This window comes from Colobus angolensis, unplaced genomic scaffold, assembly GCF_000951035.1.
Source record: "Colobus angolensis palliatus isolate OR3802 unplaced genomic scaffold, Cang.pa_1.0 Scaffold139, whole genome shotgun sequence".
Classification (NCBI taxonomy): Eukaryota; Metazoa; Chordata; class Mammalia; order Primates; family Cercopithecidae; genus Colobus; species Colobus angolensis.
The window spans coordinates 3,537,790-3,549,671 of record NW_012114477.1 but is presented as its reverse complement, the minus strand read 5'-3'; positions in this window follow the sequence as shown (position 1 = coordinate 3,549,671).

The window sequence follows — 11,882 nt, the reverse complement described above, 5'->3', positions numbered from 1 at the left end:
AGAAAGAAAGAAAGAAAGAAAGAAAGAAAGAAAGAAAGAAAGAAAGAAAGAAAGAAAGAAAGAAAGAAAGAAAGAAAAAAGAGGAAAGGAAAAGAAAAGAAAAATGAGCAGGGTGACCCATCACCCAAGTTGCATGTGCATTGAAGAAGCTGTGAACATTGCATTAAAATGAGATAAGTTGAGAAGCCCTAAAATCATGGAAAATCACCACGCCCTTTGATATGAATGACTTAAAAACTTATTTGCTTCCATTTGTTTCTTGCACACCATTTGGCGTTAAGTCCTAGCCACTTGGGAGAGGGAGGGCACAGGAATGAGGAATACAGAGTTTCTACATTCAAAGGGCCTCCCAAGGAGAGAGAAAGGTGCTCTGTGGACACACAGCTCAGCCACAGGGAGCTCTAGAACAGAGAGATATTTGTTTTAAATAGTGTATCTAGGAAGTCTCACTGGAGGAAGTGGCATCTACATTGAGCTTTCTAAGGACAGGTAGAATTTGGCAGGAGTTGAGGTGTGCACCTACCTGGTCTTGGAAGAGGCATCTTGAGGAAGGATGACAAACTCCAATTTGTCTCACAGGGAACTGAAGCAAAGGCTATGTTGAGGGTAGGAAAGGTTGGCACTTTTTATTCCTCCCTTCTTTTCTGTTTTTTCCCCCTTCCCAAGTGCCTACTATGCACCAGGAGCTATATTAGGCACCAGTGAAGAAACAATGAACAAGGCTGTTGGGATCCCTCTGGGAACCCACAGACTGATGGGATTTCAGTGTAGCTGAGTTGGAGAAGAGAGGCAGAGAGGGAGACTTAAATAGCAGAACAAGGGATTTGTGTTTGCTCCTTCAGCAATGGGTAGCCACGGAGGGTTTTGAGCAGGGAAATGACATGATCTGAACCGGACAAGTAATAATTATTTGGGCAGCATGCAAGGATGGGTTTGAAGGGGACCAGAGGCAAGGAAGCCAGCTCACATCAAAAGACAACCCTTAAGTGCACCTGCCTTTGTTGGGGCGCTCTGGTTTCCCCTGCCCCTTTGTGGTTGGGAGGTGGGGGATGGAGTATCACGGGAGAGAGAACAGGCTGCAGGTCTGAGAAGGGATGAAGGGTTTCCATGGCAACCTTTTGCTTGCCTGTAGCCAAGGTAGCTATGCAAATTCCCCAGGCACCATTCCTGTGGACCCTGAAGCCAGCATCCCCAGCTGCTGAGAGCCTGACTTTAGAAAAACTGGGATGCAGTAAAATTGAACAAGAGAGAGCAGAGACAAAGATGTTTGGCTGGAACAGGGGTGCAGGCTTCCAGGCAGCCCTTGAACTCCCTTGAACCTGTTCTGCAGGCTCCTTCTCCCTCCTCCAGGGAGGGACTCTCCCAAGCCCACCCTTCCTCGTTTCACGCGTTTTACACCATGGGGACTTGGGCTATCTGGAAAATGGGCTGACCTGATGGTGGTGCCTCCTTTTAGTTTTGTGATGACTTGCAATATTGTTTGCCAAGCTTCCTACACAATGCCAGGGTCAGGGTAAGCAGGTCAAAATGCTCGCAGTTATTGTTATTTGGCATTGCGATTAAAGAATGCTGGCTCTTAGAACACCAGCTCCTCCTCTGAAACTGGCCACTGATTGGTGTGTGACCTTGAGAGAGTCACTTCCCTTCTCTTTAATCTTCTTGTCCTTATGTGTCAGATGGGAATGCTGGCTCTACAGTCTCCTTATTTTCATTTTATTGTTGTTGTTGCTGCTACTGCTATTGTCACCATTATTATTAGCATTGCTGTTTTATCATTGCTATTATTATAACACCTAGGTTGCTGCTACCTGCTACAAAGCGCAAAGATGATGACCGCTGTAAATGCTCCACGTAGTTAGAATGTGAAACTATACGCCAAAGCAGACAATGCAAAAATGTGTTTTTAAGAAATTGTTACATGAAGAGTTCATAAAAATGAAATGGTGTGTTCCACACATACCAAGACAGGATTGCTTGTGGGAGTTGAAACTTATTAGGTGAGGTAGTCCTTAGCCATTCACTTGTTCTAGTCTTAATAAGGACCAAATCACCTCTCCCTGAGTTCTCTCACTGGGTCTGGGTTCCATGTTCATTTCCATTCCAGGTGATCCTAAATTCAACTGAGACTCCTGAGTTCAGACCCTTGTAAGACACAGCCTCTCCTGTTGTAGAAAGACATCTTCTGGGCCGGGCGCGGTGACTCATGCCTGTAATCCCAGCACTTTGGGAGGCCAAGGTGGGCAGATCACGAGGTCAGGAGATCGAGACCATCCTGCCTAACAGGGTGAAACCCCGTCTCTACTTAACATACAAAAAAATTAGTCGGGTGTGGTGGCGGGTGCCTATAGTCCCAGCTACTAGGGAGGCTGAGGTGGGAGAATGGCATGAACCCGGGAGGCGGAGGTTGCAGTGAGCCGAGATTGCACCACTGCACTCCAGCTTGGGCAACCGAGCAAGACTCCATCTCAAAAAGGAAAAAAAAAAAAAAAAAAAAAGAAGGAAGGACACCTTCCATTACCTACTATAGATTTAGTCCACATTGTGTTACTAACCCTAACCCTAACCCAATCTGAGTATTTGAAAATGTGATGGACCCTCACATTTATTGAAAGGAAGAAAAGAAAGAAAGAAATAGAAGGAAGAGAATGGAGCATACTGCTTTCTAATCCCAAGACCCTCTTGTAATTTATCTAGAGAAGAAGATAGAAGCAGACCCTCTCATATTTGTCTCAGTGGAAAAGTCATTTTTTCTCCTCTAACTCCAGACTTTCTGTCTTCTTTTTTTACTCACCAATGCCCAAAGGAAAAAAAAAGTGTTTCCAAGTACAAAAGTACAAAGTTTCAAACCCGCTACTGCTCCTCCTTGCAAATGAGTCAATTAATCCCACAACATTTCTCCTGGGTGGTTGCCGTTAATTGAATTAAATGACATAATATTTGTTGAGTACGTAGCACTGCGCCTGGAAATGTTTGTTGCATAGAATTGAATCTGTAATGGGTACAGACGATTAGCATTGTTGTTGCTGCTCTTAATTAGAGTTATTAATAACCCCCTTCATTAGCACAGTACTTTGGAACTTCCAACCCATCTTCTAATGCATTTCCTCATGGTACCGTCTGGGTCTCAATGTTTCCGTCAGATAAATGGGGGTGACAAATTGGACTATGCGAAATTCTTGAGAGGTCATTCTCACAGTGCTAGGTGTGAACGTGCTTTGCAGACTCTAGAAGGCTTTGCAAATATCAAGGGAGTGCTATTTTATTGTTGTCTGAATTGAGAGGTAGAGATAGACTCTGTTATATGAATAGGAAGACCCCAGACCCTCACTTCATGATGTGAAATGACTGCCTGGCCGTGTTCTTTTTGCCCACACCTGGCACACTTAAGATTCAAGTAAACAAAGGACATTTGTAGGGCAGATAGGTCCTAATGATGTTATGAAGAAAATCGCTAAAAAAAAAAAGGCATGGACTTGGGCTTCACAGAATCTGGGATCGACACTGAGCTCTGCTGCTTCTTCAGGCAAGTCATTCCTCCTTTGTACAGCATTGAACAGTGTCCCCACCCTCCCCAAATTCATGTCTACCGAAAAGCTCAGGATGTAACCTTATTTGGAAATAAGGTCTTTGCAGATGTAATTAGTCAGATGAGGTCATATTGGATTGGGGTGGGCCTTAAGTCCAATGACTGGTGTCTTCCTAAGAAGGTCATGGGAAGATGCAGAGAGACACACTCAGAGAAGAATGCCATGTGATGATGGGGGCAGATATGAGAGTGATACAACTGCAAGCCGATTAACACCAAGGATTGCCAGGGGCTGCCAGTACTGAAAGACACAAGGAAGGAGTCTTCCCTGGAGCCTACAGAAAAGGCATGGCCCTGCTGACACTGTGACCTTGGACTTCTAGCCTTCAGGACCGTGAGAGAATACATTGCTGTTATTCTAAACCAGCTAGATGGTGGTAATTTGTTGTGGCAGCTCTTGGAAACTAATACACCCTTTCTAGGCTTTGGGATTTTATAAAATGGTGATGAAGTAGTGGAAATCTCACATCCCACTAGACAGATTCTGCAAGATGATCCATGCAAAGCTTGTAGAACAGTGCCAGGCACTTCAGTGGTCTCCAGATGATCACATATTGACACCATCATCATTAGAATCCACGCTGACCTGGGCTGTCCCATTGATGTCCCTGCCTGCCCTCAGCCTCCAGAGAGTGTCCAGGTGGTCACCTGACTCTAACTGAGAGAGTTCTGTCTGTGCCTCCATCATAGAGAGCCAGCCTGGACAAAGAGTTCAGGGTGCATTTAGAGGATTGCAGGGCAGGGACAAGGAAAAGCTGCAATACCTGGACAAGTCCCTGATGACAGCCCAGCATCAGAACCTACTATGTGCCGGGTACTGCGTAGAGGTCACACCAAATATTTAGAATGCCTCCAGTGTCGACATCGTTGTGCTGTCTCCTTAAGCCACGATGTCTTCATCTGTAAAATGTGAATGGTGACATTCCTACCTCATTGTAATCAGATTAAGGAAACATAATGACTTGCACGTAATGTACACTTATGTACACTCTGCATGTGCCAGAAGCTACTTCAGGGCCTGTAAAGACTGAAGGGGAGCTGGAGAAAGTCAGGCATCTTGGGTTTGTGTATTTGAGGTGGTGGGAGGAGGCTTGGAGTTAGTTTTTTATTCAAATCCCATCTTGTTTGCTTAGGGCTGCTAGGGGGGATCCTTGCTAAGGCAGCAAAGTGCCTGCACGGAATCAGTGCCCCCTGAAAAGGGGATGTCATTATGGAAACTGCTCAGTGGTATTTGTGAAATGGAGGTGTCTCACCCCAGGACCAGGTAGACTGACAGTCCCTGAGCCAGGGTGGACATCTATCTCCCAACACACATTCAAGTCTTCCCTGAGAGAGCAAAGGAGTGGTCCTGTGTGTGGCCACTCATCCCCCTGGAAGTAATGGGGGTGTCCGGCCCACTCCCTCCTCCTCCCCATGCATCTCCCTGGATGCCTTTTGAGTTCTGAGATCACCCCCACCCCACCCCTATTTAAACTTACTGGGGCAACATAACTCCAAGGGTGGTCTGTGAACAGCAGCAGCAGCAGCACCTGGGAGCTAGTTAGAAATGGATCCCATCCCAGACCTACCCAGTCAGAGTCTACATTTTAACAAAGTCCCCAGGTGTCTCGTGTGCACGCTCAAATTTAAGAAGCTGGACCAGAGAATGAAAAAAGGAAAGGATTGGGCTAAGAAAAGGGTAACCTAACCCTAGAAAGGAAGTAATTTAGTTTTTCAGTGATTTATGCACTTATTTTTGGTTATCTATCTGAAGTTCAGACTCTACCCAAGATCCTTGTAAAACCTCTTTGCAGAATCTTTCCCTGCCTTAGATATTTGATGGCATACAGATGAAGTTCTCAAAATTGACAAAGAAACATACGTGTGTGTGTGTGTATATATACACATACACACATACATAAATATATGTATATACATACATATATACACACATATATATACATATATATACACACACACATATAGTTATTTCAACTTTTATTTTAGATGCATGGGTTACATGTGCAGGTTTGTTACATGGGTATATTACATGATGCTGAGGTTTGGAGTATGAATGATCTCATCACCCAAGTACTGAGCATATTACCCAATCTTTAGGTTTTCAGTCTTGTCCCCCTCCCTCACTCCTCCCTCTAGTAGCCCAAGTGTCTATTGCGACCATCTTGATGTACATATGTATCCAATGTTTAGCTTCCACTTATAAGTGAGAACATGCACTATTTGACTTTCTGTTCCCAAGTTAACTCACTTAGGATAATAGGAAAATGGCACCCTGCTGCATCCATGTTGCTGCTAGGGACATGATTTTGTTCTTTGTTTATGGCTGCATAGTATTTCACAGTGTATATGTACCACATTTGTTTTATCCAATCCATGATTGATGGGCACCTAGGTGGACTCCATGTCTTTGCTGTGGTGAATAGAGCTGTAATGAACATGCAAGTGCATGTGTCGTTTTAGTAGAATGACTTGTTTTCTTTTGGATATATGCCCAGTAACAGGATTGCTAGGTCAAATGGTAGTTCTGCTTTAAGTTCAACAAAGAGTAATATTAATAATGGTAGCAAACAGTCTTTGGGTCCTACCTCTGGGCCAGGCATTGGGATAAAGAGTTGAGCGTGAATTATTTCATTTAATCCTCACATCTCCCTAGAGGGGTGGGTATCATTATTCTCCTCCATTTTATAAATTTGAAATCCAAGATGATGTGGCTGGCCCAGAATCACAGTGTAAGTAAATTACACATCTGGCTTTGAACGAGGTCTTCCTGCTCCTAGGCCTCTCTTTGACCACCAGGATACCCTTTCTTATGCAGCAGAAGGGCATCACCAGCATAGTTTTGGCTCCAGTTCTCCACTCCTGCATAAAATGCATCTGTTCCCCTGCCTCTGGCATCCTTTATTGTTGGTGGTACTGCTGCTGCTGGTGATGATATTTAGTCGTTTTTTTTTTACTGTCCCTAGACCCTTATTTAGGCTGTTCCCTTTTACCCCCCACTTGCAATGTCCTTTCTCAACTTTTTCACCTATTTGCATTAAAAGTCCTAGAAGAAAATACATCAGGGCTCTTGACTTCATTTTTTAAACCCACAGTGCTAAACTCATTGCTTGTACATGATAGATGCCCAGAAAATGCTTGTTGGAGTTAGTTTATTTATTTAGTTCAATTATTATTTGGTTCTTTATCATTAGCACATTATTGTTTAGTTGAACTATTTAGTTAAATTTAGTTTACTGTACACATTCTCAATGAGGACAATATTGCCCCCAAAGGGACAAAAATTGGTGTTTAAGTTCCTGTGTATGTATAAAACACAGATCTCCTATAGTATATAAATAAGTATACAGTATATCTGCAGTATTAAATTTTCATGCAAAAATCATCTTAAAAGGCTCCTAGGATGGGTGATAATGAGGAAAAAAGATTTTATAAGCATGAGTTTATAATATAATCCATTCAAAGCTTTAATCTTAAAAATCTGGACCACAAAACATGAATAGACAGAATGCATAATTAAATAACTCACCAAGGATGAAACACAAGTGGAAAACTCATGGGAAATGTTCATCCTTCGTAGAGGTCAAGTAAATGCACCTGAAACTACCCTTGAGGGACCACATTACACCAACTAAATTAGCTTAGAATGTTTAAACCAATAACACTTGGTGTTGGCAAGGTTATTAGAACATTGGTAAGCTCAGGTGCTTTGTAATTTGAAAGACCCCTTAGGAAAGCAACATGGCAAATCTGTTCAGCTAGAGCGGTAAAATTTTCATGCCTTTTGACCAAAGGATTTCATTCCAGGGAATTTCTGCTTGAAGATGCATTAAACTGTAGCAAAAGTTGTATACACAAAGATGCTCATTATAGCTAGCACTAAAAAAAAAAAAGAAGAGGAGAAGTGAGGAGGGAAAGGGACAGAAGAAGGAGAAGGTGGAGCAGGAAAGGAGACAAGGAGGGAGGAAAGGAAAAATGTCAATGAGAATGAACACATGTAGGCCAGCTGCAGTGGCTCGAGCCTGCAATCCCAGTACTTTGGGAGGCCACAGCGGGAGGATTACTTGAACCCAGGAATTTGAGGCTGCAGTGAGCTACGATTGTGACACTGCACTCCAGCCGGGGTGAAAAAGTGAGATCCTGTCTTTAAAAATAAATAAATAGCACATGTAAAACACCCAACAGAGTGCTGAGTGTTTGTTGAGTGCTCTACAGACAGTACTATCACCATTAATTCTTCCTCTCTACTAGCAGTGAGACCAGAGGAATTGAGCATCTGTCCTAATGGAGGGTGAGTGTCAGGGGTCTTAATGAGGAGGGTCTGGAATACAACCCCAGCAAGCTAAGATAGTGGACAGCTACCAAGACAGTGGATAGGGGGATATCCTACACAGCTCTCTTTGTTAAGGAGTGGGTGTCTCCAGGCATGAATTTGAGGGCTGTTTCCTGTCCTCAGAATTCTATCACCTGGTCCTAGCTCATTGTTGATGAGCAAGTCATTGTTTCCAGTTTCCTTGGATAAAGGAGCCTCCAGTGGAGCCAACCTGGGATATACATTGTGAAGAACAGTTCTAAAGAATACTTTAGAATTCTCTCTTTTTAAAACCGCTTTATTGAGGTGTAACAGGCATACCAAAATGTGTAGGTATTTGTTACATGCAATTTGATGGATTTGGAGATGAGTACACACCCATGAAAACATCAGTGCAAGACTCCAAGGCCTGTTTTTCCATAACCATAGGATGTGAAGGCATCTTAAGACTTATCCATCTAAGGCCCAGGCATTTGCATTTATGAACTTGCCCTTTGCTTCCTTTGGGAGCCTGGTTAATGCTTGAAGGAGGCCTGGGATAACCCCCCACAGTTTTCCAATCTGGGTGGCCTTGACAGAGAAGGAGAATCCCCTCTGCTGTGTTAGACAATTTGAGATTTCAAAGTGGTGTCTCCAAACAAAGACGATGGCTAACAGAAGCCTCCCTTGCCCACTACATGGAAGAGAAAGACTTTCTGTGGGGTTTGTGAGCCTGAATCAAAATGCCAGCACTTGCGGCCACCCTGAGAAATCCTTCATGACTCCTGAGGATAATTTTTGCCAAGATAGAGGGAATTAGGCCTGTTCGTATCTCTACTAGGAAATCTCAGAACTCATCCCAGCTCACAGTTGCTGGGAAAAGAGTCTTGGAGCTGTCATCTCCATGTGTACTTTCTCCAGCAGAGCAAAAGCATCCCTAGAGGCAGAAGGAAGGGATAACATGCAGCAGTTGTCTATCTGACCTCACAGTGTTGAGCACCTGCTCAGGGAAGGCTTGGTGCTAGTCACTAGGAATCCAATAAAAGTGAAATAAATAGGGCCCCTGCCTTCATGGAGCAGACAGCCATGTGGGGCAGACAAGCAGCCATCATCCCATTTAAAATCATTGTAAACTTAATCTGTGAGACCTTTGGTGTTGGAAGAACACTTGAGTGGGGTTTAGGCTGGCCTGGCAGATCAAGGGAGTGACGGTTAAGCTGAAGTTCAAAGGAAGATTAGGAAGGAAGGTGGGGAAGAGGAAGGGAGTTCTATGTACAAAGACCTGTTGTCTTATTCATCCTTCTCCTGCCCTCTGTGCTCACAAAAGGAGAAATGAGCAAAGATAAAAATGGGAAGGAGCATGAGCAAATAGTTGGAGAAGTAAGGAAATGCATTAGAGACTAGGTAGGAAAGAAAGGCAGATAAGCTAGAGGGGTATTCAGGGATGCCAGGGACATGTGCATGAAAGAATAAATAACAAAGGAATATGGGGACAAGGAGATAAGCTAACGAATGAACACAGGAAGTGGATAAGAGGCCACCTGAGTGAGGAGGAAACCAACACATGAATGAAAAGCAAGATTCCTCCATTCCAGTATTTCCCCACAGCCAAAATGGTCAAAGGTCTCTTTTTGAGTGTACCCAGAATGTAGAAAACATAGAAGAGACCCATGGCTTGCTCTGTGCCATAGTACAGAAGTTCTCGACCTTGTCTGAAACATTGGAGTCACCTGGAGAGCTTTAAAGGACACAGATGCCGCAGTGCCACCCCAGAGGCTGATGCAGTGGGCTGAGGTGTTGTCCAGGCATAAGGATTGATAAAAGCTCTCCAGGTGACTCTCGTGGACTTCCAGGACTGGGAACCACTGCCATAAGACACTGGTTTCATAGCCTGGTTCCTGGACCAGCAGCATCAGCATCACCTGGGACCTTGTTAAAAATACAAAATCTCAGACCCTTCCACAGACCTGCTGGGTCAGAAACTTGGGGGGGCGGGGCCTGGCATTTGTGCTTTAACAAGCCCTCCCTGGGGTTCTGATGCTCACTCAGGCCTGACATCTACTGCCGTGGAGGGAGTTTGTCGTCTGCGGAGATTCCTTTAAGAGGAAACATGCTCCTGTTGCAGCAGAGAACGTTCAGGTTAGATTCAAAGCAGGAGCAAGTGTAGACTTCTGAGCATGATCATCAGAGCCACCACGGTCTGGGCCAGTGGTTTTCAACAGGGGCAGGGAGCAGTTTTGCTCTCCAAGGGACGTATGAAAATGTCTGGAGATGTTTTTGATGGTGGGGTTACTGCTGGCATCTAGAGAGTAGAGATTAGAGATACTATTAAACACACTACAATGCACACGACAGTCTCCTGTCATAAAGAATGATCCAGCCCAAATTTCAATGGTATTGAGGTTAAGTAACCCCAATCTAGGTAAATGCACCTAAGCAAGCTCTAGTCTTTGAAAAGAAGCACCCTATGCAAAATACTTTTATCTTGATCTCATTCCTATAAGCTTATAGATGACGGATCTGGGGGAAAAACTTACAAAATTCCCATGTAACTTCTCATTTTACAGGAGAGGAAACAAGCTGGAGAAATGAAATTATTTTCTAGCATCTCACAACACTCCTAATTCCTGTCTATTGATTTCCTCCATAAATATTTATTGAAAACTTGCTAAGTGCAAGGTACTGTGCTGATGAGAAGAATGTAATGGCAGACCAGATGGACAATTCCTGCCCTCCGGGAGCTCCCAGTAATCAAAGGCATCAGTAAAATTATAAGGATTTCTTAATTTAAGGTGGCAGGAGAAGGCTCTTCTGAGGAGGTGACATTTACACTGAGGTCTGAGGACTAAAGAGGGACAGCCATGAAGAGAGAGAACAGGTAATACAGAGGCTGTCCTATTCCCATTTCTCCGGGCTGTAAGGAGAACCTGGCTTTTCCCTGCAGCCAGGTGTCTGTCGCTCAGTGATCTGGAGGGAGTTGCCGGAGCTTGGAGGAGAACAGGCATTTAACTCCAGACAGCATTCACAGTCTTATAGAAACCCCAGGGAGTTTATCACATCTAAGACCCTGATAGCATCTGTATTAGAAATGAGAATCCGACCAGACTGCTCATGAAAGATTAGCTTTAATTCTTTCAGAAGAATAAATGGTTTATACCAACTCTGGCCCGCTTTATCTGTGTGCTCCTGCCAGCCAGCCGCCCTTTCCCTCTATCAAGATGGCCAGGAGAGGACTCCGGAATGAGTCTGTCATCTCCGATTCATTCTAACTAAACAGTCTTTTGTGAGCATCCACTCTGCCCAGATCTGGGTGGAGAGCTATGGAGGAGAGACCAGAAGAGAAGGTACAGCCTCTACCTTTGAAATATACAAAGATGCATAGAAGAGTAAGTTTCTTACACATCCATTCATTCAACAGGTGCTCCCCGAGTTTCAACCCCACATCAGGCACCACACCAGGCACTGAGGATGAAGAAAGGAAAGACGCTGCTCATAGTCATAGCGTGTGTCAGACATGGGAATGGTTACAGGACAGTGTAAGAAGTGGGCAGGGAGTCATCACCCCAGCTGCAGAATCCAAAGGGGCTTCCTGGAGGAGGCAATGCCTGAACTGAGAGCTGAAGACAAGCTAGCAATTAACCAGATGCAAAAGAAAGGGCAAAAGCACCAGCATAAACCAAGGACAGAGAAAACAGTACATTTGATGATAATTAAAGTGGCACCATGTGGAGACCTCTTGTGTGAATTATCCCATTAACCTACTATATTTTTTTCTGTGTTTAAATGAGGAAATTTGGGTACAATGATATTACATACCACTAGCAAATTGCAGTATTTATTGCAGTCTGACTGTTGGGTCTGTATTTCTAATCACTATGCTATATATCATATCTATCTAAAAATATTATACATAATTCTCTGTAACTGAATTATAAACAATCTGGGGTAAGAAGGGGAGTGAAGGAGTTGAGGCTGCAAGTGCAGACCTGGATAGACTTGAAGGGCCTT